We start from the raw sequence: 27,364 nt of genomic DNA, 5'->3' as shown, positions 1-27,364 counted from the left end.
TGCCATTTTGCCCAAGATGTAGGTTTGCTAGATTTAGGAAATAAAGACACAGAGTATCCAGTTAAATTTGAATTTTAGATAAACAGCGAATATTTTTCATATATCTATGTCCCTCATATTGTATCACACACAGGCATTAAAAAAGTATTTGTTGTTCATTTGAAATTCATATTTAACAAGGTGTCCTGTATTTTATCTGGAAACTTTAACATGGTGACATCTTTGCATTTTACTCTGACAAGGAATTGTGCTGAAGTATTTTGAATGAAGAAGTAGAATAATTGCTTTTATGGCAAATAAATAATAAAGTGGTAAGGATAATCACATGAAAACTTGTGAGGGGGCTATTGTTACAGTCAAGGCAAGCTTGCCAGAGCGGTAGTGGAGAAGAGAGGGTAGCAGTATAAAGTAGTGAGGAAGTTACCAGTAGTCGAAGTGACAGATTAGATTTGTGATGAAAAAGAAAGAACAGAGTCAAAAATTATTCCAAGATTTATTGCCTAAATAACTAGGAAAACAGAGCTGACATTTCCAGAAAGAGAGAAGATTAGAGGAGGAAAAAAATTGATACACAAGATCAAGAGTTAAAATTTTTTATTGATGTATATTTTCCCTACAATAAATTTCATCCATTTTAAGAATAGCATTTCATGATTTTTAGTAAGTTTAGAGTTGTGCAATCACCAATACAATCTAACTGCAGAATATTTCCAGCCCCCACTCGAAAAAAAATTCTTTTAGCCCATTTGCAGTGATTCTGTATATCCATGTTAGCCCCTTGGCAGCTACAGAATTACTTTCTATCTTTACAGATTTGTCTTTCCTGAATGTTCCATGTAAATGGAATCTACAATATATTGTCTTTTGTGCCCAGTTTCTTCTACTAAGTATTATGTTTTGAGGTTCATCCATGTTATAGCATATATCAACTCTTGGTACCTTTTTATTGCAGAATTGTATTCCGTTGTATGGATATATTACTAATTGGATTGTTTCCAGTTTACAGCTATTATAAATAATGCAACCTTGAACATTCATGTACAAGTCTGCATATAGATGTATGTATTTACTTCTCCTGGGTAGATTCCTTGGAGGAAAATTTCTGGGTTATAAGGTAAATTTATGTCAATAGTTTGGTTTTGAATTAATCTCCAGTAGAGATTTTGAGTGGGTACCTGCCACATGGATCTGGAGTTCAGAAAAAAATGTAAATGTAAAATTGGAATTTAACATCACAAACATGATTTTAAAGTCATTGGGCTGAGTAAGGTAACATAAGTAGTGAATGTAATTAGAAAAGAGAAAAAGTCTAAAGATTCACTCCTGGCACACACTAATTGAAAGGTTAGGAGAGAAGGAAGTTTGATGAAAAGAGAAAAAAGGCAAACAGAAAAAGGGTCCAAGCAGGTACTTTTTGTGTCCTATCATATCTCCTTGAGCAAGTTTTAGGCTCAGCTGAGCTGTGGTGGACAGTTTCAGTACATGCTAACAACCTTCCAAGTTTTTTTTTTTTTTTTTTTAATCTTAGAAATGTTTTATTTCTCTAGTTGGTTACAATATTTCTTTTTTTTTTTTCTTTTAGTTGTTGAATCATGCTTTTTATTTTTTTTATTTTTATTTTATTTTATTTATTTATTTATTTATTTTTATTATACTTTAAGTTTTAGGGTACATGTGCACATTGTGCAGGTTAGTTACATATGTATACATGTGACATGCTGGTGCGCTGCACCCACTAACTCGTCATCTAGCATTAGGTATATCTCCCAATGCTATCCCTCCCCCCTCGCTCCTCCCCACCACAGTCCCCAGAGTGTGATATTCCCCTTCCTGTGTCCATGTGATCTCATTGTTCAATTCCCACCTATGAGTGAGAATATGCCATGTTTGGTTTTTTGTTCTTGCGATAGTTTACTGAGCATGATGGTTTCCAGTTTCATCCATGTCCCTACAAAGGACATGAACTCATCATTTTTTATGGCTTCATAGTATTCCATGGTGTATATGTGCCACATTTTCTTAATCCAGTCTATCATTGTTGGACATTTGGGTTGCTTCCAAGTCTTTGCTATTGTGAATAATGCCACAATAAACATACGTGTGCATGTGTCTTTATAGCAGCATGATTTATAGTCATTTGGGTATATACCCAGTAATGGGATGGATAACTAAAGAGCTTCTGCACAGCAAAAGAAACTACCATCAGAGTGAACAGGCAACCTACAACATGGGAGAAAATTTTCGCAACCTACTCATCTGACAAAGGGCTAATATCCAGAATCTACAATGAACTCAAACAAATTTACAAGAAAAAAAAAACAACCCCATCAAAAAGTGGGCGAAGGACATGAACAGACACTTCTCAAAAGAAGACATTTATGCAGCCAAAAAACACATGAAAAAATGCTCATCATCACTGGCCATCAGAGAAATGCAAATCAAAACCACTATGAGATATCATCTCACACCAGTTAGAATGGCAATCATTAAAAAGTCAGGAAACAACAGGTGCTGGAGAGGATGTGGAGAAATAGGAACACTTTTACACTGTTGGTGGGACTGTAAACTAGTTCAACCATTGTGGAAGTCAGTGTGGCGATTCCTCAGGGATCTAGAGCTAGAAAAACCTTCCAAGTTTTTCTGCTTTACTGCCTCCAGATTTCTTCCAAAGTAGAAAAGCTCACTCAGCTCTTGTGGTGGTGTATGGAATCAAAGACCACAGAGGTAATTTTTGGTGAAGAGAAGATGGGATACAGGGATTATAAAGGCCTCAGTCTCCTATTCTTTGGCAAGATAATTCTGAGATTGGCTTAGCCCATAAACAATCCTGGTGATTTTGCTGTAAGCAGTTTCAGAATAACAAAAAGGCTGACTGGAGTTGATTCAAGGAAAAATAATGGAAAGAAAAGAGAGGAAATTGAGATGCCTCTAGGATCTATTTCTAGGATTTTTGCTGCAAGGCAGAGGAAAGAAATGGCATGGTAAGTAGACAGAGATAGGCAGTGAAGACAGTTCAAAGGAAGGATTTGTGTTAAAGGCAGAGGATGTTACACTGCATTTGTACAGTTGAAGGGAACAGTAAAGATGCAGGAGATAGAGGGAGAATTGCTGGAGTGATATCTTTGAATAGATGAGAGATATGATGAGGGTGCAAGTGCAGAGTTTTACCTTAGGAATACAGATTTTATCTGTTTTAACAGGGAAAGGCAGAGCTTTTAGATATAGATGTGAATATATTGGTACATTTAATAGTGGAAACGTGTGCTTGCCTCTTGACTTGAAGAATAAATTCCTATCCAGATAGTGGATAGCCACCTTCTACTTGAACCCACCAACAAGAAGGAATTTTTATGTTTTAAAAGAACCCATTCTATTTCAGACAGTCCTAGGGTACCACAATTTTTTCTCCATAGTATTGAGCCAATGGGTAGACAATAGAGGTGTAAAGTCTTAGGAATGGATGGTAGAGGCACATTTGTTACAGAATAAGAAACAGCAGTTATAGCAGATGAGGAGGGTAGGGCAAATATTCTAATCCATCAGCCAAGACTAAGATTGGAAAATACTAATGTAGGAAAACAAAATCCCCAGGAGAAATGATAGTTTTGGCAGTCACAAGTGTTAACAGACAAATTTAACCACAAAGCAAGGTACAATGTAACTTCTTCAGCATAGGTAAATCTATTTTATTTTATTTTATTTTATTTCACATTTGAAATTCTCATTCAACCTTATTGAGTTGGGTACTGACATAAAGATCTTGATTCACAAGTCTTATTGGAAAGGTGTCTCAAGTAAAATCACATAGTAAATTGTTACAATAAAGATTGGAAAACTGCTCACTTTAGTTCTATTTCTGCCAGTCTCAGGCTGTATAGTAATTCTTGTCAATTCTAAAGAAAATAATGACTTATGTTAACATTTAATGGGTACCTGCTATGGTCTCGCATTGATAGGTGATAGAGGTAAAAATATCTCTTTCCTGATGACATCATTTCAGCGAAGTATTCTTTAAAAACTCTGAGAAAAAGTGTACAACAACACGCTAGTATTCAACGACTTTATCTAAGAGGAGTCAGTGAGGTCATGATGGAGCAGGAGTCCCAGAAAAGGAGTGTTAAAGTATAACGAGGTTGAGTAAGGGGGAAAATTTCAGACAAGAAGCCAAAGTCCCTTCACTCCTTGTAAATTTAGTCTTGTGTCTGTACAGTTGGACTATATCAGGGCTTTTCAAACTCTTTTTCATAGATTTCTTTGTAAGCCACATTAGCTGGAGAGAACTTCATGGAGAAAGAAGTCAAGATGAATGATCAGAGCCTTAATACTCTCACTTATATTTCAACCACAGATATATTTGGAAAAGTACAAGGGGTTCCATTAATTTAAAAAATTCTTATGTGGAAAATCACTGTTTTATATGATCTCTAAAAGTCCTATCAAACAATTCCATGGAAAGTCTCTAAGGGCCCATTGTACTCATTGGTGTGATCCAAACCGAAAATGTGTCCTGGGGACTGCATCATAGATGCCAATTTTGAAGACAGATAGTGGGAAAAGGGCAAAAGGAAGCAGTGGTCTTTGTAGGGACAAAGTAGACAAAGGCATTGGATAAGAGTAAGATAATTTGCTGAAACGTAAAGGCAGAAAGGAAGTGGAAATATATTGCAGACAAGCTGCCTAAGATCACATTTTGTCTCTGAAATGCCAATTAGAACATCCAAATAAAACACGATGAAGTTATAATTATAAAATATGTCTACATCTATACAGACATATTCATATATTTATGTGCATGTTTTATACAGGCACCCATGACTTATAAAATTATATTAAGAGATAATAGTGAAAACTTATCTAAATGCGTGGCGCATGCCCTCTAAAAGCAGTTCCAGACAAAAGATAAGAAAAATACAGCTTATAATACATACCCAAAAGAATCATAATTGTGGGGGTAATTCTAGTATTCCTTTTATTTATCATTTAATCCAATCTGAAAAGTCAAACCTGTCGACTGAGGTTTGACTTTTCCTCCCCATACACAGTATTAAACTTAATTATAAGTTGGCTTTTCTTGTTAATGAATTCTCCTTTGAACAAGCTAGCATTTTATCTAAAGCAGTTCTCAAAGCTATAAATGATATCTCCAACAAAACAAAGTTACAAAAGTTTTCTCATTTAAAAAAATAGGTAAACTACTTTTTAGACAAGCCTGGAGGTATGATGTAGGTTTTTGCATTGCATAAGTAAATGCCTTAGTTTTCCATGGTTTTCTTGCTCAGATTCTAATTTTTGATGCCAAGGGCCATACAGTCTGTTTTACATGAATAAGTCAAAAAAAAAGGTGAGATGTTCTATTCTTAGAACCCCTAATTTTCCTACAAGTAATTTTTTTTAGTGGGAAGAGAATCGAATCCATCCTTTCCCTCCTTATCTTACATCATTTTTTTCTGACTAGATAGCAATAAAATAATTACCTTTACAAAAAATACAGATATTTTTATGCCAAATACAAACTAACTTTGGTTTATCTCATGTGTATGCAGTTAGTGTGTGTATCTTTGGAATTGTGGTCCAAAACATAAATTTTTAATGTATTTTATAAAAAACATTTACACTTTAGCCTGCTCTGCCTAAATTCAATGGTGCTACTGTGTTTCGCAGCAAGACTAACTTTCTGACTTTGAAAAGTGTTCTTCATGTTGCTTTTTATATGACATCAATTTCATTGTGCACCAGAGGTGACTGAGAAACATATTTTGTTGGTTACGAATATTACAGTAAGTGACTGTCCTCCATGCAATTTTCAAATAAAAATCAATCAAATCTTGTGTGGTGATGTGCAAATTTTCAGTCAATTTTAACTGGCTTGGCTCTTCCAAAGGTTAAGGTAGTTTAATGGTTGAAAGCACATTGCAGTGCAGTTAGCTGCAAAAGTCAAAGGCTGGAGGATGAGGATTTTATTTCCTTTTAGCTTTTGCCATGTCTGTTTTCTGTCCAATCTGCCTCTTGCTGCCATTTAACCCATGCTTTTAAAGACAAGAGGGGTTGAGAACTTGAGGGCCTCTGGCTTCATTTTAACAAGGCATCGCTAGCACTTGGGTACATAATTTGTCATAAATGTCAGAGGTCACTGGGTGTTCAAAACCTACATCCAGCAGATGGTCATTATGACAGCAGTTACGTTTCAAAGGCAAAGGATGTTTTGTGGTATTTACTTTAGTGTGTTAGTGTCACACCTCAGAGTATATCTGAGAAGATTCTACTTTAAATCAAATCATGCTTGTGGTTATCTGCCTAAGAAGCAGTAACAGAAAACAGATGAGCTTTCAAAAGATACTCTATTTGGTTATTCTGAAATAAAGTATACACCAAACAGTTCTTTTTCATTTTTACCTCATGTTCAAGTGCTGACAATGAATTTCCCAGCTTCACATTTCTGAGACGAGTTATAAAAATAAAATTAAGAAGCAAATTATTAAAATGTGCTAATGTGAATTTCTTTATCTAGCTTAGATCATTTAAACTGCCTAAAATTATAACAGCTATAGATGAATTTCTATGCTACAGCTAAAGATCATTATCTAATAGCATCATCAGATGGAACAGATAAAAAGTAATAGATTAGATTTCACTATACCTCTAAATTTACTCTATTTTTTAACTTATGTTATTTTATACTAAACATTTTTCAACAGCACCTGACACCTAAAATTGAAAAGCAAGACTAAAATCCAATCATATTTTTATTAGATAATCCAAGCAGAATTGGTGAAGAACTAAGCATTTATGTTAAATGAAGAGGTCCATCATTTCTCAAAACACACTGAATTCTAAGGCATGAGTTTAGCAACAAGAAGCCCTGGACATAAACTAGTCAGGCACCTATGATAAAAAAGATAAAAAATATTCTTAAAACTGATTGAAAATAAAAAGTGAGAGAACTCTAGTGCTACACTGAGAGAAGTGTACTATTGAATGTCTGAGCCTGTAGGGAATGTGAGATTATTTCCTAATACAGCTGATAAAATGGGCTGGGAAAGATGCTGATACAGCTGTGGGGCCTGGATCTATCCACATAGCTGTGGGAACACCAACTCTGTTAAAACTCAAACAAACTTCCTGTGAGATTCTTCACTAATGTTGCTCATGATTTTATCTTACAAAACATAGAAGGGGTAACAAGAATTGTTACTCTGAACTTCACTTTGAGATATAAGGAAGAATTGCTTAATGATCTAGCAGTGACAGCAATCTTGGGGGAAATTAAGACATCTTATAGGAAGAATTAAGTTTAGCTGCATGCAACAGAAAACCCAAATTAACTAGTTTAGTGCATGAGATTTCATTCTTTGCTAGAAAGGTCCAGAGGTCACCTCTCCAGGATTCATGTAGCAAGATCACAAATTAGTGCAGGTCCCAGGCTCCTTTCAGCTTTTCATTCAGAACAGAACAGGTTAAGAGCACAGATAGCCCAACTTCACCACTTCCTAGTTATTTAATCTTTGGCAAGTCACTTCATCTCCCTCTGCCTCAATTTCTACATCTGTAAATAGATTTATAATCACTAACTATAAATTACTTTAATGAAAATTGTTAATTGGAACTGTGGATAGTAATTTGCAATAACTACTCAAAAGTAATAGTAGGTAATGTTTAATGAGTGCTTCTCATTTTCAGACTCTATTCTTAACTCCTTACTTGCTAAATAAGGTACCAATTGTATAATGCAGGATCAAAACACCGGCCCAGTTAATGTGTCTGCATGATTCCTGCTCTTAAGTACTATTTAGGGTGAAGAAATTGAGATCCCTAGTTTATATGATTGTTGTGAAGCATGTATAAATTAATACATATAAAATGTGAAGAATCATTCTTGCTACATAGTAAGTACTAAATATACTGCCTGCTATTAGTCTTTATCTTCTTTATTACTACTGCATTTCTGATGTGTTCCTCTTCAACCTAGTCCAAGATGGCTGCTAAAGCTCCAATCATTTCATCCTCATTAAAGAAGCTTATGTCATCTTCCTTTAAGGACACTTTCTGCATACACATAATCTCTATTTACATTAAATTTGTCAAAATTTAGGCCCAAGAACATGCTTTGCTACAAGAGACTGAAAATATGGTCTTTATTATGTGTTCTGGTAAAATTTGTGGACTTTTTCACTCAGAAAGTAAAGAAAAATATTAAATACTGGGGAGACATAAGCAGCAGTTTCTGCCATGTTACCTAGGAGTTCATAAAAGTATAAAAATTGTCTATTGGACATTCTCAGACAGACATGTAGGTTTTTAGGAGAGCATTTATTTAAAAAGCAGGCAAAGTATAGGCATGATGTGATGTCTAGAACCTCCTCCTTTGCCTTTACACCACCAAAAATATTTTTAAGAGAAGAAAGGATAAACAAAACAAAAATGAAACCTATATATAAATAAAGAAGAAATATCTAATGGAATAAATAAAGAAGGAATATCTATAGAAATCATATGGATTTTTTGAAGAGCTCATCTTTATAAATGAAAGACAATTTCATAGACCTCCAAGACTAACACTAAGGAACGTCAAAGGAGAGATAAGTTTTAGGGATAATATTGAAAACAGGAAAGTCAGCTTTAGCTGTGCTTGATATACAAAGATGAGCAAAAAGAGAGAATCACTTGGTTTGGGAAGATGGAGGTGAAACCCACAACTACCCATCTCTTATTCTTTATCTTTAACCAACAATGTAAAGACTCTTGATATTGAGGAGAGCATAACAAACATCATCAAGACAGTTACATGTACCTATTGTGCCTTTCCTACATGGTGCTTTGCACATGCTGTTTCTCCAGTCTGGAATACCTTTCTTATCTTCTTCACTCAGTTAACTCCCACACAACCTTCAAGAAATAGTTCAAACAATTCTAGAAAGCTCAGAGTGAGTGGGAGAGTTTCAAGATGACACTCCTGTGCGATGAGATCCATGATCACTCTTACACAGGGGTGGGATAGGGTCAGTTGAGCTAAGTTAGCCAGATAGGTCAAACTCAGAATTTTAGTTCCATATGCCAGAGCTCCTCCTAAGCAAGGAGGCCAGAAATAGGTAGATCTAGCACATGAGTAAATGCCAAAATGGGGACAAAATGGGAGACAAATTCACACATCAAGTCCAGTGAGCTGAAAACAGGGGATAAGTGACCCTTCATATTAGGTAGAAACGTCACAAAAAGTAGAGCGATTAGGTAATTAATCTAATTTGAGTTTTAGTGATCTCCACAAATGTCTTTGGATGTCTTCAAATGCCTTTGGATATCTTAAGTTGTCTTTTCTATTTGTCAGCTTCAGTTTTCTCAGCTATAAATGGACTTTCAGGACAGGTTATGACAATTAACTAAGATAATACATATAAAGCACCCTGCTTTGTTTTTGGCACAAAGCACTTGTTCAATACTATGTACCTCTAAAAATAATGAATGATTGAACACCTTGCCTAAAATAAAGAGTGGAAATGAGTCAACAGTTTCCCAGTTTTCAAAAAGAAGATGACATTATCTTCACTGGAATAACATGCATACTCAACGTTGAACTAACTATGCTTTCTTTCTACTTGACTCCCAAACCAGGTCCTCCTGACCTCTCTCTCAATGTCTTCACCTTTCTGGGTTATACAGGCTCAAATATTTAAAGCCCTATTTGATTCTTTCTGCCTTATCCTTGCACCCATTCACTTGTCAAGGTTTATGTAGATTCTAAATGCTCTGTGTCATTCACATCCATTTCCATTAACGGAGTTTGAGTCCTCATTCCTTTTCTCCTGAACTGTTTAAAACCATCTCACCTGCTCTTTCACCTCTTTACCACCCCCATAATAATGCATCCTCCAGAATTCTTCCTGTCGAATTTCATCTCATTTACTTTAACTCATCATTTCAATCTGTCAGTATCATTGCAAATCCTAATTCTGTCATCTACAACTTATTATCCCTCCCTCACTGTATCCCTTACCATTGCTTTCTATATTGTTTTCCAAATTATATAATTTAAAAATATGCAATAAGATGGAGTAAACTATTTGTCCCACATAGTTTGAAACCATTTGCAAGATTGATATCAATGCAAACCAACTTAATAAAATAAATATTTATATGTTTCCTTCCTTCTTCAAGGTAGTACAGTGTGACAAAAGTATTTTACAGTCTTGCCAGGATATAGGACTGGTTTAAAATTCTAGATTTTCACTTAATAGTTATTTGAAAAGGTATTTTAAGTTCACTGAGTAGGCAAAATGGTAATATTTGTAACTGGATTATGTTTTAATGTTAACAAAATTATTGGTAAAAGCAATCTAGCTCAGTGTTCAGAATACGATGAGTGCTTAATACAATTCAAAAAATTTAATCATCATGCTAAATCTACAGAATTACAAAGAGTGAGGCACAACTATTGTCAGAAAACTTACAGCCCAGTTGAGAGAGATTATCGACGTGATAAGAAAAATGCACATGTATTAATAAAAAAAGCTGAATGTAATAAATCCCAGTGAAATGCAATGGGATTCAAAGCATGGAGAGGTCACACCAGTCTTGAGGATAGGCACTAGCTGATTGTTCTTGAAAGGGACTTCAGGGCAATTGATTTGAGGGGAATTGGTGAAAGTTTTTAAAGAGGGAGTTAAATGATTAGAGCTAGACTTTAATAAAACTCGACAGAGAAACATGTGGGTTATATCATAGGTTTAGGAAGAGAAAGCCAGTTAAAAATGCATTCAAATTGCATTTTTCTCTTACTTGACTCCTCAGCTGCATTTGAAGCTATTGACCATTACTTCTTTTTTGATCAAGTTCCCATTCTCTTCTTTTTTCTTCAAGTTACCTCTCTCTCAAGTTCTTGTCAAAAATCTTCGGTTATTTTTCAGTCTTATTTCTGACACCTTTTTCTCTACTCCTGTTTAATTATTGATGTCTCCAAAGTTCTTCATTAGCCTCCTTTTATAACATTCCATTTACACTCCCTTTACATAAACTTATCTGAATCAAGGCTTCAAATCCTGTCTATATCTTGGCAATTCCCAACACTAAATATCTTTGCAGAATGCTCTTTTGACCTAGAGATTTGCCTTCACCTGGCTCTTAAACTTCCACAATTGAATATTCAAACACCTCTAACTCAAGTAGAGTTAGTCACCATCTTTAAAATAAACTCTCATTTATTCACTTATTCCACAAATAGTTTCTGAGCTTCTATTTTGAGCTATGTGCCAGGTGAAGGTATTAGTATTTGGGCTTCACCAGCAAACAGAGAGATCAGTCCTTCTAAAATGACACTGAATTCACACAGCCAATGGATTTTCAGTATGGTAATTCTGATCTTGACTCTCCTCTACTAACTTTCTAATCCTTAATTTGCTCTCCAATGTCTTCAGGATAAAATTCAAACTTCTTAGAACAACCTTTTCAAACCAGGACAAATAAGTGATCTAGCCCATGCTTACCTACTAAGATCTTTTTTTTTTTTGGCCATATTTTGCAATTTATGTAACTTGCAATTCACATATGAGCAATGCTCTGGTCCAGTCTTAACCTTTGCCTTTCCTGTTTCCTCTATCTGAAAAGCTTTCTCCTCATGATTCCTTTCCCATCTAGCTAATGCCTACTCACTCTTTGAAACTCAGCACTGGCTCTTCCACAATCATTCTTTTATTTCTTTAACCTGAATTATGTATATCTCTATATTCCTATGAACATTTTGTATACTCCATCATAGCACTTACCTAAATCTATTACAAATATTTACTTTTTAATCTCAGTTCAAGTTGTTTCTGAGCTAATGGAAAATGGAGACTTTGCTGTTCTCTCATTTTCTGTGCTACTTATTGTGTTATTCTTTCTCAGTTCCAAATCTATTTTTCTTTCCCTGCTTTGTAATACTATATATAGCCGGACCACGTCAACCTTTCTGCTTTGCCCAGTGACTCAATGTTAGACCTTCTAGTAGAGAGCTCTGCAGGAACATAAGCAAATATTAGAAATAGACTTTCCTCAGGGACCAGCCCACCTATATCCTCCGACTGTTTTCTTGGCCACTTGGTAAGCCTATTGTAGGTCGGCCTGTGCCCTCCAGCAAGTCTCTCAGTCACTAAATGGGACATTCCTAATGCTGAGTGACACACTGCCCCACAGGTTTCCCAACCCCTCTATGGATCACTTTTTTCTTCAGCAAGTTTCTTAACCATCAGCAAGTCATTTGTTTCTGTGACAGTCATACTTTCTCCCATAAGGTCTGAGTTTTGGCATTAAAAGAGAATTCCTCTTTTAAGTTCATTCTTAGTTTCTTCTTGTTCCCTCTCCCTTAGCCTTAGATATAGTAGCTGCTTTCTGCATTTACTGTTTCACTTGACTTGGAGTCCTTTTTTAATCGCATTTATTAGTTAACAAATTCTTTATTTTATATATACCCTGTTCAAATTACAGGTATGGTTTTCATCTCCTGGCCGGACTCTGACTGATATATTTCTTGGCACAATTCTGAGTATGGATTGAGAGCCAAGTAAATTGGGGTTAGATTTCTGACATAATGATCATTGAAAGGTGCTAAAAGTCTAAACTGCTAAGTCAGCTGGAAGGGCTAGATGTGAGGATCATTGAGAATTCAGGCTCTACTGAAGATGGTAGCTGACTACAGATGAGGGGCAAGATGGAGCCAGTGACAACCAGCACCAAGACTTCGAGGCTGAGACACTGGGAAAATGGCCTTACTTTTAAAAGAAAGAAAGAAGCAACTAAGGAGCGGGATTTCTTTAGAGAAAAAGATGGTAATTTTCAGTGACTTATTTTTTAAATAACATGCTTATTTTTTAAAAGAATAGAGATTTTTTTTGCAGTGGATGGAGAATATGTGATCATATTAATTATGTTATCCAACTGGTAAAACACAATCTAAAAAGCTCAATAAATGTCTTACTGGGCAAGGTATCTCTTGCTCACGTAGCAGCTCAGTGTCAGCTTTTGGCTGAAGAGCTCCGACATGGTGATTTGGGGACCCAGGCTCCCTTCGTCTCATGGCTCTACTCTTTCTCTCTGGGAATCCTTGGTTAGAGCTTCTGCATCTGCTTGCAGATGGGAGAAGAGAGTGAGAAAGAAAAGTGGCCAAATTCAAATACCCGTGGCACGTTCAAGTGGGAAAATAAAGAAGAAAAAGCCCATACCACTTCAGTCTTTTTTGATTATATTAAATATCCAGGTTTGTGTGACGCAATCCCAAGTAATATTGGTATCACTGTACTATGAGCTATAAATGTTTTAAACTTCCTATTTTAAGGAATAGCTTTTTATTATCATGGCTTATAATTTGGTTAATTAGCTTGTTTTCAAAACAAGGGTTCTATTCAGTGGTTGCCAGGTGTATTCCATGTAATTTAGAAGAGTTCGCCTCTCTAAATAAATGGGTGCTACTGACAAAGACTACTCAACTTGTGAAAGTCCAACTTGCAAGCATCCTTAATATCATTTCAGGAAAAAAGTCACCTAGCTAAATTTTTACATATATAACAATATAACAATAATAACACTTATTGAAACTTCACTATATGACACACCATGTCATGAATGAAGCATATGGATTATTTTACTTAAGCCTTACAACTGCCATGAGAAATACTGTTTTAGTCTTTACTATGACAGTTGGAAATGTACTTTTTTTTCAATGTTGGGAACAAACAGAACTTCAACTCTGTATTCTACTTGAGCCTTTTTCCTTTCTCCACTTAACTCCTCATTCCACTGTAGCTTATAGATACTTCTTTGGAGAGTTACTATTTGGAGACAAGTTGTAAAAAAAGAATGTCACTATTTTTCCTGCTGAGAACATGCTTTTGGTTTTGCAAGTAAAAATTCAAAGTTAATTCCCACAAAGAAATAAAGATTAAAATAAAAGTTAATCTGCTGTATTACTCTCATAAATATAATATTTTAGTAGAACGAGACCTGATGAATATTTTATGTATAAATAGAAATAATAATGACTAATTCCTATAAAATATCTATGTAGTTTCCCTTTGAATTTGGAATTAAATCTAAACTCTTTAAAAGGAATTTTTCTGTTTAATATGGCTCTTGAGCCGTATCTCCAAATTTGCTTTGAGTTGTTCTCTCATTTTCTTATTTTGCTTTAGTTGCAGTGGTTGTTTTGTTTCATTTTCCCATGAATTCTAGAGTTTCCAAGCTCTTTTCATTTGGGGACTTGTCACATAGCTGCTCCTTTTTCTTGCAAAGTTCACTCTTTCAATCTTCCCTTGCCTGTTCCTTCCCATCTTTCAGGTCTGGCTTAAATTTCACTTCTGAAGAGAAATCTTCCCTGAGCACTAGATTCTTCTAGTATTTGTGTTTCATAACACTCTTTTAGGTTACTTCACAGTATTTATCAAATTTTATTATAATATATTTATTTTGCTTGTTTATTTAATGTAAAAGCTTGTACTATTAATTCAATCTTATATTCACTCATTCAACAAATCTAGAGAAGGAATGAGAAGGATAAGATTATAATTGGATCTGAAAAGTCAAGCATTTTAATATACGTAAAAAAAAAATTGAACATATTTGTTCTAGTTTTTTTCCAGCTCTGTATTGTTATGTAATAAATTATCTCATAAATTAGTGGCTGAAAACAACAACTACTTTATTATACCTCATGTTCTGTGGGTCAACAATTTGGGCCTGGCCGGGTGAATTCATTTTTCCATGTTCCATGGATGGCTGTTACTTGGCAACATTCAGCAGATGGATGGGCTGCAGCACCTAGATTGGGAATAGAAGATGGAGGACAAGGCTCAGCTGGGCTTGGTCACTGGATCCTCTTTAACAGAGGCCTCTGGTTGGTCAGGCTTTTTATATGGCAGCTCAAGGATCCAAGAACAAGTGTTCCAGCAAACAGGACAGAAGCATCATGGCCTGTTGTAAACTAGCTTTGGAAGTCCTAAGTGTCATTTCTAGCATACTCAATTGTTCATAGTAATTGAAAACCAAGCCAGATTGAAACGGAGGGGAATTGACCCTACCTCTCCATTGAAAAGTGTCAAAGAATTTGCAACCAGGTATTAAAACCTCAATAGTATTCACATTCTCAAATGCTATGCTAATTGAGCTCTGGATAAAAGAGAATTGGAAATCATAGCCTTACTCCTAAGGGGTATATAAGAATAATGGGAAATTGTCCCATAACAGTTACAGTTCAAGAAAGAAAAACATATTCCACAGAGTGTAAATACAGCTTTACATGGATATCCAGAACATTCAAGAAAGAGCATCTCTTTCCCTCTCTTGTCTACTCATAAAATCTTATTCATTTTTAGATTCCAGATTAAATGTCAATCTTGTAATCTAAATTAATCATCAATTCAGATTAAATAGTAACACTTTTAATTTGAAGTCTTTCCTAAATCTGTTAAGTCAGAACAAATCTACCTTTCCATTCTTCTCCTAGAATACTATGAAAGCATATTTACTATATGATTTATCATCATATATTCAACGATTCCATATTTTTTCTGCTAGACTGTGTGTGCCTAATAATCATAGTGCAAGTTTTTGATGTGGCAGAATACACACTCAATAAATGGATATTCAATAATGAATATTTCTTTTTAAAGTTTTTTTTAAGAACCAAGAGATAAAAGTGAAAATAATGAGTACTTCATAAAACATAAAACACAGCAAATATGATCCATAAGTTTAGCTCAGAAATCTGAACCATCAGTTGAACAGATTTTTGTGAACTACGGAGTATATTTATAACAGCAATACCAGGAGTTTGAGATCAGCCTGGGCAACATAGTGAGATTGTCTCTAGAAAATAAAACAAATTAGCCAGGTGTGGTGGCTTGCACCTGTAGTCTCAGCAACTCAGGAGGCTGAGGTAGGAGAATCACTTGAGCCCAGGCATTTGAGGCCACAGTGAACTATGATCATGCTACTACGAGACCTTGCCTTCAAACAGACTCTTAGAGCAATAACTGGCACATGGTAAGCGTTTATCAAATAAACCTCGTGGTTCTTTCTATTTCAATCAGAACAACTGGCACACTTGGATATGAATATGCCTGACTTTTTTCTGTATTTTGAGATCTTAGAAGTCAGCAATCTTGTCTCATGCAACTTACTATCCCCTATAACATTTTAACAATACTTTATAATTACAATTTGCATTTGGTTTACAGAGTTTTTTCATGTTTATCATTTATACCCTTTTTAAAGATGCTTAAAGGAGTGGTCAAATGTTTCCACCTTGTCAGGATGAGATCTGAATATAAAGTTATCCATTCAAAACTAATAACCTTTTGGGAAATCTATATAAATAATTTTCCAAGTAATTTCTGAAATTCTGTGTTTCTGGGAATTCTATACAATTTTGAATAGGATATTCATTAAAATAAAACATATATACTGAAAAAGGCACAAATAATAAATGTCACGTAGACTAATTTTTATAATTTGAACACAGTTGTGTAATCAGAATCCGTATTATATACTGATAAAATTATTTTATAATTAAAATATTTATTTGTATTAACACATCTTTTCAAGTGTAAAATTACCTTTGTTTTGGCAATTATATTTTAAAGTCAAAAGCAAATGCTCTTCAAAGGCAAAATAATTAAATTGCTAAAATATAGTAAGTATACCTGCACTTTCATAGTCTTGCCAAATGCATAATTGGGAAAGGTGCTTTGTGTCAGAGTTAAGTGTTTGCTTTAGAAGTCAATGACTAAAATCTTTTTAAGATTTATCACTTGTTATCTCAGAAGAAAAATCTACCATTTCTATAAGGCCTTATCAAATAAGCTGTAAGCTATATAACACATGTATTAACATATAGTAATATAAATAATGATAAAAATATGCTTATATTCTACACTTGGATTTTCAGTAATTAAATCTACTCATTGTATTAATAGTGTTTCCCTAAGAGGCTAATCACCACTCACAACACTGAAAAAGTTAATAATGGAATTTAAATGACACTTTGAAACTGTGGTTGAATCCCTCATGGACATTCAAGTTTTATTTCCCATCAAGACATCTACCTAGAGAATCTTCAAGATTATAAAACACACAGACCTTGATATTTAGTGGGGAAAAAATTATGTTTTTTTACTTCTTTTTTTTTAATAGTTCCTCTTTCCAACCCGCATTGGGTAAAGTTTTTTCTCCTCCTGTAGTGCATAGATTCTGAATGATACCTCTTCAGACCTGGGTTTTCTTTTTCCACATAAGAGCAAGGAAAACAAAATGATACGCAAAAAAGATATTCTGCCTAGAATCTTAAAGTCGGAGTAAACTGTGTTTGAGTTTGCATCTCACGTGATGCACATGTTCTCTATACAGCGTGAGTCTTATAAAATAAACAGTTTTTCTTCAGACTTAATTAAACAGAATCAAGTTTCAGCCATAGTATTTAGTCTTGGATTTCAGAATGCTTCTTGTAGAAAGCACTAGGGAAAGGGAATGTACAGAAAAATCAAGGAATGGTAGGTAGGTAGCCACTAATTAATGAAAAAAGAGCCCTAAATAACTCTAAATATTTAGGCTTGATAGTTTAAATGTGCTTACAGGGGTGGCTATTAGGCTGTTTGAGAGATGGTCAGTTCATTCAGGGGACAATGCATGTCCCTCAGAGCCACCGCTGTGAAGAGGAACAAAGAACCGGGGCAGCCTCACCCTAACCCATTCTCTACTGCAACACCCCTTGTTCACAAAGCCCCTTTCAACTGTCCTTTATTCTAGATGTTTACTTTTTCTGATTCAGGCCTCTTTTTGCTATCTCATGCATTGCATTTCTAACCCTCCAGCAGGCTGGACCCCAAACACAAGCTATCCACAAAGGCTGCCATAGAAGAAAACAAATCTCAAGACACAGATTCAATAATTTTGTATAAATGCTTTATGAATTTTTCACTTTTTACAAAACAATAACCAAATGCACTCTTGTGCAAGCTAAAATAAAGCTCTTGGAGAGAAATATACTGTAATAACAAGTTAAAGTTATAGTATAAGCATTTAGAGGATTCTTTCATCTTAACATTTCAAATAATCACATATGGGCAAATATTACCACCTGAGTAATATTAAGAATGGTAGAGCCAATATTTATTGTGTTATAAAATTGCTATGTTTGGTTTTGAGCTTGATTTTTAGGTTTTTGTTTTTGTAATTTCAAAATTTTAAAATCTTTGAATGTGAAATAAATGAATGTGTGTATATGATATTACCCTATAGAATTATTTGTACATATGATATTTTCCTAGAATATGTGGTTTATATATAAAGTTATATCTGAAAATGAGTGGGGTGTGGCTTTTAAATTAAAGCTTCTTCTAAGTTATTAATTAAAAAAGAACCAATAAAACAATGAATTTCTAATTTTTTGAAAAATATCATCATAATCTGGTCAAAAAAATATTTACAATGCTATTGCCATTTACAGTTGGAAATGTCAACATTTGCAAAGATTTATTACACAATTATCTGAGACATTTATATAAAATTGAATAGATTCTATTCATTCTCAACATTTGAGAAGAAACTACAGTATAATTTAAAATACATATTAAATAATAAGAAAACTAAATAGTGGTAAAACCTATAAGAAAACTTTATTTTTAATTTGGATTAAATTACAGGTCATTGAATCTAGTAAAAATTACTGACTTACTATTCCATATTTTTATTTTATAAAAAACTTGCTAGTTTAAATTTGTTTTAATAAAAGGCATATTTCAAGCCTTATAGGAATCCATATCATAGTAATCAAGATTTATAACAGCATTATACAAATTTAATGCTGTGGATTTTTTTCAGGCCCTTTGATGTAAAAAGTTAAAATAATTTTTTCATATCAAGGGGAAATGTTACTGTTTCCCAGACTACCACCTTCACTTTAGAAGGGAACATGACACACCGGGGCCTGTCGTGAGGTTGGGGGAGGGATAGCATTAGGATATATACCTCATGTAAATGACGAGTTAATGGGTGCAGCACACCAACATGGCACATGTATACATATGTAACAAACCTGCACATTGTGCACATGTACCCTAGAACTTAAAGTATACTTAAAAACAAGAAATAATAAATCATTATTAAAGATTTTCTAAAAAAAAAAAAACATGCTCATGTTCAATCTACTATTTACACTTTTGTTTTAAAATTACTAAAAGAGTTACATAAACACATTTTTAAATTTCCCCATTTTCTTTAAACATGTAGCTCATGTATGTATTTTTAATTGGGACAACCCTGCTTTTCCAAAATCTCAAATACTTTAAATAAAGTGCAAGTGCATGCAAGCGATGATGACCCTTAAAAGCAGTCATAAATTTAGTCACTGGGAAATGAGAAGGCTTCACAGATGACTTAATTTGCTGTGGGAACCTGTGCTTCCTCCATGTGTAACCTCTGCATTTTGCTGTCTGTGACCTTCAGCAACATCCACCTGCTGGAAGCCATGTTTGATTCTCTGACCAGGGAAACGCCTGCTTGACAGCAGAATGGTATCATAGGACAGTGTGATGGAATTTTTCTTTCTCTGTCATCATTAAGGGGGTTCCCCCTATGGTGAGGGGAATGAAAAGTATGATTTAATGTTCTCTGGAGAGTGGCGGGGGGAAGAAAGACTCAAAGCTTCACATGCTGCTTTCGGAGTGGGTCATTTCAGTCCTTGTGGCGAATGGGATGTCCCAGTGGAATTTGCCATAGACTGGTCTGAAAAGAAAGGGATTAAGACCCTTTTAAGGATGGAAATGTAACAAAAGGACCACTTTTATGATGTAGCAGCATAAAATAAGGGCTCTATTGTACAACTGATTGCTAAAGATCTTTGAATTGGGTAGCCTAGCCTGGTAGGCCCTGTTTCCTGAGGGTTTAGAGGCTTGTACAAATGATATGTCTATACTAGAATCAGAGTTCTGCTCTCATTTAGGGGCAAGTAAGAGATTATCAGTTTGTTCCTACGTGATTTTTTTCTACACCTACCGAAAAGTGGCCTGTAGGGAGATTATACTCTAGTGAAAGTTGCTGCTAATTAAAACAAGTAATTAGTGTTCCTCCAGGCTTTGCGGTTTCACTCACTTTTGCCCGCCAGACAGCATTAGTTTAAAAGCAATCCAATTTCTAGCAATAACAGACTGTAAAAAAAAGTCATTTAACAAGTATATAAGTGTAAGGTTACAGTTCAGGCATTGATTTATCTTTTCTGGGCTACTTAGAAATACTGTAGCAAAGTTGAAGAGAAAGAAAGTTAAATAGCTTTAAAAAAATTAATGTTAAGGAAAGAAAAAAGACCACATGCCTCAGTCCATTCACAAAAAGAAAAAAAAGACAAGCAAAAACTGGGAGCATATAAGACTTCCTAAATTGCATTAGGAAACCAAAATTGGATTTAATGCTGTTTTCTCATAGAACCCTCACTTAGCATTTTGTAAACAGATCATTTCATTAAGTCCTTTTGTTTCTTCTCCCGCCTTTGCTGAAACAGGGACTTTTTATTGACTGATTCTCATTGAAATGAATTGGAGCAGTAGAGTTGAACACAACACGCTATTACCTCCTTTTTTTTTCACAATTCCAAAATGACTAGCATGGTTTTATTTTGCATATCTGGTGGGAGGATTTAGTTAAACTAGAGAGATCTTGAGAGAGATTAAAATATTTTATTATAAAATGATATAACAGAAATTAATATTAAAAAAACCATACCTACATTGAATCATCCCTGATAAATTCTTGTCTAATTACTCAGTTCTTGTAACCTGACATACTTCTATAATTGCTGCCTTTGCTGCTTAAAATGATCTATTTCTGAGGTTGGTATCATCAAAGACATGTGTGCTATTGTGCAAGCAATTCAATATAGCTCATCATTAAAATCAGCTGTAACTCTACTTTCCCTTTAACAAATGAATTCATAATACTTTAATTAATGCAAAATTTTCAGATTTATAGTTTCTCCAGTGCTTATTTTTTTAAATGCTGACTATTCCTCTACAAGATAAAAACTTTGCTATGCATTTCAAAGAGCGCTATTCATATAAATAATATTATATGTGTGAAAGTCATTTATTATAAACTGTTAATGCCACAGAAATGTTTGCTGTTATCCCCTTTTCAACTGGTGGATTCCAAATTTAGTGATCTTTTTCAATTGATTACAATTAATTATTAAGTAGCCTGAATGTTATCATTGCAGGTTAATATAAGACTGTATATTTATTATATTTTAGAAATCAATTTTTAGAATATAAATATGTTTTCCATACAGACTAGCAGCTTTTTAAAATTAATAAAATAAATTTTCATCATGTGACTTATAAACTCTTAACTGTATTTTAAAGTTTTAGTATATGCTTTTCCTTTCCTCAAATATATTTCCAATCTTATTTATAGAAGAGTTTGGGACACCAAACTTAAAAAAGAAATGTTGCATGTAAGGGTCAGTAAGTAGACTTTATCTGAATCTCTGCTTAACTTTTAAAGATACTGGGAGAAGAAAAAATAACTTGGTGATAACTTATTTTCCTAGAAAGGAATATGTGAAATAATGAAGATGACTTTCATTAATAACTGCATTCCACGTATAGATCATTTTCCCAATAGAAACTTATAGTTTCCAAAAATCTAAAATCAATTTATAATCCCTGCGGAATGTCAACCATAGTATGCTGAAAATGTTTCCTTCATATTATACCTTTTTCCTGATAATTAGAGCTATGCTCAACTGGCATTTTAAGAGAGTTTTTTGTTTTGTTTTGTTTTTTGCTTCTTGTTTAATGGTAGAAAACCTTCTTTCAAAATCAGTCTTTGACAGTATTTGATTTTCTGAAATTGAATTCAGGCTACTTCTATCAAGTCTCCTTTTGAGCTAAGAACTTGCTTTTTATTTCAGAGTTGATGAGCTGGAGAATGCGACTGGCAGCACAGGCCTAGGGCACCAGAGGGCAGACTGTACAGAGACCTGTGAGAATGGTCAGAACTCCATGGATCATGATGGAACGATCAGGGACACTATAATAGCGTTCATTTTATGTATTAAACCAAATTTGCACAACAATTCCATTGTAATACAAATGTAATCTTTAGAAGTAATTTTAAAGCAGCAAATGTATAAATGCCAACTCTCAAGTAAAAGAAAACAATTTTCCTAAGCCAAATATCTTTTGTAAGAGATTTCAATGGTCATTTGATTTTAGTTTAAAGATCATCTGACCTTATGATTCACCCGATTCTTAAATGCACATCTCAAATATAATTGTCTTCATTTGGAGTTAATGTATAAAAAATAAAAACAGTGAAATAACCCTTTGTGCTTTGTTCTACTGCTGTGCAGTGCTTTTGTCTAACTACAAGAAACTCTAAGTATACAATTATTAGTATTAAAACTGATTGATGTCTCCAAGAGTTCAATGTTAATTTTACTTAAAAAATTTATACTGAAAAAATGGTTTCTCCATATTCCTTGTAATATGGCTATTTAATCTAAGTTCACTCAGCTCAGTCATATAGTCTTTTGAAAACAGAGATGATATGATATTTATATAATACAATAAAGATCAATAGTGTTTATGAAATTTCATAAAATTAAATTTCTTTGAATTTTATTAATATTTTACTAGATATGGGGTAAGTATAAACTTTCATTGTACCAATAATTTAGGAGTTTCTGTAAGAGATAAAATATGCAAAAGATTGGACAATCTGTTGAAGCATGCTATCTAAAGATCAGTCTTGTGTCATTCCATACCAGGAAACACCTCTACCATCTGTGGAATTTATCCTCGACACAGAAGAACTGAGCAGGAAGAGTAGAATTAACATTTATGAAAAGCTGCAAAATGCCAGGCATCAGGCCAAGCACTTTACATATATTGTCTCATTAATTATAACAATTTTGAAGATAAGCACTCAACAGCTAAGACAGATTAAGTAATATACTCCACAAAAGTTAACTAAAGGGGATTTATTTTAAAAATCAACATATTTGCTGAAAAATATGTATGGAGTAACTGCAATGTACCAGCCACCGTGAGCATCACATTGTGGGCAGCTGTGGACAAGACACATGAGCTCCCTGTTGTCTAGAAACGTACATCCGAGTAAGGGAAGAGATGCCATACACATGTAGATAAATAGGTAAATAAATATACAATATACTAATAATTATATAAAGGAGTCTAAGATCTTTTATAATTAACTGTTAAATAAATTTGTTCACAAACTAATGCTGAATTTTTCCAGATTATTTTGACTTTTTGAGCCTAAATTTGGACTTTTACATTTTGTTCTATTTAATTCTGTACATTTTAGTCAGTTTTTCTCATACTTTAACTTCTTTTTGATTCCTGATATTTTCTTTCACTGAAAAGGTATGGCCAGGCAGACCATACCACTTATGTTATGCAGACCCATGCCAAATTGTACTCACCTTTTCCAGGTAAACTTTATTCTGAAGAGATTTTGAACGCTACTTCAACCCTCACCTTAAAGAGAATTTTTGGTGCCAATTGGGTCTACTGGCCTTTGGCCCATGCTGGCTTGACTTGCCCCTTTTTCTCCTATGTTACTCGACTGATTCTGTTTTATGAAGGAACCCTTTGGTTCCTTGCATTTCTTCATCTTCAGTATTATAGCTACCATTCACTAAATGTTTCCTGTGTGTCTACCACTATTCTAAATATGCATTTCTTTACAATTGCATCTCACGTAATCCTCCAGTTGACATACAAGAAAAAGTATTGCTGTTATCACCATTTTACAAATGAGAAAAATGAGGTACAGAGAGATCATGTCCCCAAGATCATACCTTCAGTAAGTGATAAAGCCAGGATATTTAGAAGAAGCCAGTTCAGTGATGTTACTCTTAATTTTATATTTCAGAGTCTTTATAGCACTGAATCCATCTTCCATTTTAAAATGAATGGCCATGGAATCAAGACTCTTTTTCTCTCAACATTTTTAAAGTGTTACCCTAAAGTCTAGAGTACAGGTTAAATTATGTTCAGTGTTTGTTGCCATAGTTGTTACAAATTCTGTGTTAATAATATCACAACATCTTGCATTTCCAAACACCACTTTTCCAAATCATGCTTCAAAAACAGGAAGAATGGCAGAGTAGAAAGGGCATGGGCTCTGCAGTCAGCTAGGGTTGCATTCAAATCTAGCTCTTTTGTTTTAGCTATGTCACTTTGGGCAATTTATTTAATTTCCCCTAGGCTCAGTTACTTTTTCTTCTCATTAAGGATAATATCTGTTTTGGGGGATTGTTATGGGAATCAACTTAACACAAGTAAAACGGTTTGGTACATGCTTTGCATTCAATAATTTTGACTTTATGTTTACTTAGAATTGAGATTGAACTTGTGATTCTTTTTATTTTTCCATAGATGTTTGAGAGAGATTTTTTTCCCCAAAAGTTGAGTCGTTTTGTCAGATACTCTGTGTTTAGTTCCATGACTTACCATAGTCTGCATAGAGTCTGTCATATATTCATTCATCATTCATTCACTCATTTATTTAGCAAGTAAGGCAGCAAGCAAGCATACGTAATAGAATTATTATGCCAGACTCTGTGCTAAACAGTGATTCAGAGGTATGTGAGAGCAACCTAGAAGTTCACATTCATATAGTGATAGAGGTATGAGAGAAATAAACAAGGGAGCTAAGTTTATATTAAAATCTGAATAGAGACAATATTATCCAGATCTTCTCTCTGCTAAGGTGATCGGTACTCAACAGCCCCTTACATTTGGTTTCATCTGTAAAGTTACCTAAATGTCCTTATAAGATTCATTTCTTCTCTGAAATGCCATGCGTCTATAATTGTGTCATGGTTGGTTCTCTTTTTTAATTCTTACTTAAATGACATTGACTACATTTCCTCATTAAGGTTTATAGAATTTATTGGAAATAGAATGCCTAATTTGCAACCAGTATCGCTTTGCATCCTTTACAATAGGTCAGGTTTGTACACAATATAATATTTTCAGTGTGGCCAGTTTACCTGATACCTAGCGGGAAACGTAAATTTTGTAACAGATCATTTGCCCTATTTTTTTCTAATAATTTTTGGGGACCTCCTATAACCCCTTTTATTTTTTCTTCATCATATCCTTTGTTAATCAAAGTATCTAATAGTATTATCTGGGCATTCCCCCACAAAAACCTTATATTACAGTAATATTTTTAATACATATCACATTGACCTGAATATGTTTGGATACATACAGCAGAATACTCAAGCAGCTGCAATGTGAGACACATTAACACACACTTGAAGACACACTGGAACTTTAACCATGATATCCTTGGGTTGAACCTCTGTAAAGAATTAAGGTAGAAAATTTGGCACACTGTTGCCTGTTGGGAATAACTTTACATAAGCAAAGACAGAGCTTTGGTGGCAAACTACCACAGTCAAACTTACAGATGACATAAAGAAGTCTTCAAGGGTTGACCTTTTCTAGCATTCTCTACTTCCAATATTCTGTTATTCTTTTCTTTCAGTGCATTTATACCACATTCTTTTTATTATCACCTGCCTCTATCCTAGTATGTAAGTTTGATGAAGAGAAGAAAGTTTGGTAACTATTGCGTTATCATGATGTTCCTCAAATAGGAATGAATGACATGAACTGGTAATACAGCACAGAAAATATAGTAAGATTTAGATGCTTTAGTTAGTATCATATAGTATTTGGAGAGACACTTTTTTTTTTTTTTTGAGAGAGTCTCGCACTGTTGCCCAGGCTGGAGTGCAGTGGCGCCATCTCAGCTCACTGCAAACTCCATCTCCCGGGTTCAAGGAATTCTCCTGCCTCAGCGTCCTGAGTAGCTGGGATTACAGGAGCATGCCACCATGCCCAGCTAATTTTTGTATTTTTAGTAGAGACAGAGTTTCACTATGTTGGCCAGGCTGATCTTGAACTCCTGACCTTGTGGTCTGCCCGCCTTGGCCTCCCAAGCTGCTGTGATTACAGGCATGAGCCTCGGCGCCCGGCTGGAGAGATAATTTTTTCAAGGAGAAAAGATGTATTCTAAATTAGAGCCACATATGGAAATTAGGATTCTTGCCTCCTCCAACTCTAAACTTATGCAATTGTAAAACTCCTTTGCTAGAAAATGCCAATATCATATCTCTTTTGGAGAGACACTTTCTAAAACAGATATGATACTGGCATTCTAGACCAAAGGGATTTTACAATTGCATGAGTTTAGAGTTGCAGGCAAGAGTCCGCATTTCCATATGTGGCTCTAATTTAGAATACATCTTTTCGCCTTGAAAAAATGTTTACTATCATGGAAAATTTATTGCTATATCTGTAAAATAATGATCAAGCTGTAGAATGAAGACCAGGAAGCTCAAGTTTTCTTTCATTCCATCTTTACGACAATGATTTTATTTATTCATGAGTGGAAGGTTATGGCACAGAGAATAGAGATGTAGATGCAGAAAAGAAAAAGGTGTAATCATTGCTCTTCAGCATTCTCTGGCAAAATAAGATAAGAAAACTTACAATTGAATCAGAATGTGTGAAGGACTAGCATCTAACTAAATGTAGCACAGAATTATGCTCCTAACAGAGATTGGAGCAAGGGAAGAAAAAGAATCAAAGTGAGTCTCCAAATGGAGACAATTAATGAATTGAATTTTTAAAAAGTAAAGAGAAGTAAGGCAGGATGTTCAAAATGATGAAATTCCAACATGCTCACAATAATGCTTTTATCATGTGGACTAATACTTTCCATGAATTAATGTTGATTCAAGCAATTTAATTCATGATTAATGTATGTGTTCTTTGCTTCTATACTAAAGAACTACCTGCAACTCACGAACTTTAAGTGTAAATGCAAATAATACTCTTGTTTCGTATTTAGTTCACGTAAATATTTCAGCAGCACAATGAGATCAATGAACCATATTTTGAAGCCTCTGCTCCCTACAGGTAAGGATTTTCCTCTTTATTTCCTTAACGATTTCAAACCCGCAAAAGTGTCATCTGTATTCCTTATGACCAGTTTCCTTGGGCTAAATTCAGACTTTTTCCTATATAAACTGTTATCAACGTAGCCACCAAAATTGTACTCAAAAGAGATTCAATATTCCTCCACATTTTCCTATTTTTATGACTTCCCTTGCTGCCACACACAATTGACCACAATCTCCTCATGGACAAATTTTATAGCCTTACCTTTATAAACTTCATTGTTTTCCTAATGTTTTCTAATTGATTCTCACTAGAATTTAAGCTCTAAGAAAGCAGTGTTCTCACTTGTTTTGTTCACTGACATATCCTAAACTCTGCAACAGTGCCAGACGCATATAGGCACTCAATAA

The 27,364-nt window shown here is 34.4% G+C and overlaps 1 long non-coding RNA gene across 4 annotated transcripts in view; it reads right to left on the bottom strand.

Annotated features, from left to right (window-relative positions):
* Window positions 1-27,364, bottom strand: part of LOC107974626 (uncharacterized) — a 291,544-nt gene that overhangs the window by 259,513 nt on the left and 4,667 nt on the right. For all 4 annotated transcript variants that reach the window (XR_008547903.2, XR_008547905.2, XR_001717492.4 and 1 more), the window contains exons 2-3: window positions 14,669-14,778; window positions 12,944-13,088 (exon numbers count right to left, since the gene is read on the bottom strand). This is a non-coding gene — a long non-coding RNA (uncharacterized LOC107974626). The remainder of the gene's footprint in view (window positions 1-12,943; window positions 13,089-14,668; window positions 14,779-27,364) is intronic.

Source organism: Pan troglodytes, chromosome 4, assembly GCF_028858775.2.
Source record: "Pan troglodytes isolate AG18354 chromosome 4, NHGRI_mPanTro3-v2.0_pri, whole genome shotgun sequence".
Lineage (NCBI taxonomy): Eukaryota > Metazoa > Chordata > Mammalia > Primates > Hominidae > Pan > Pan troglodytes.
This window is presented reverse-complemented; position numbering and strand designations above follow the sequence as displayed.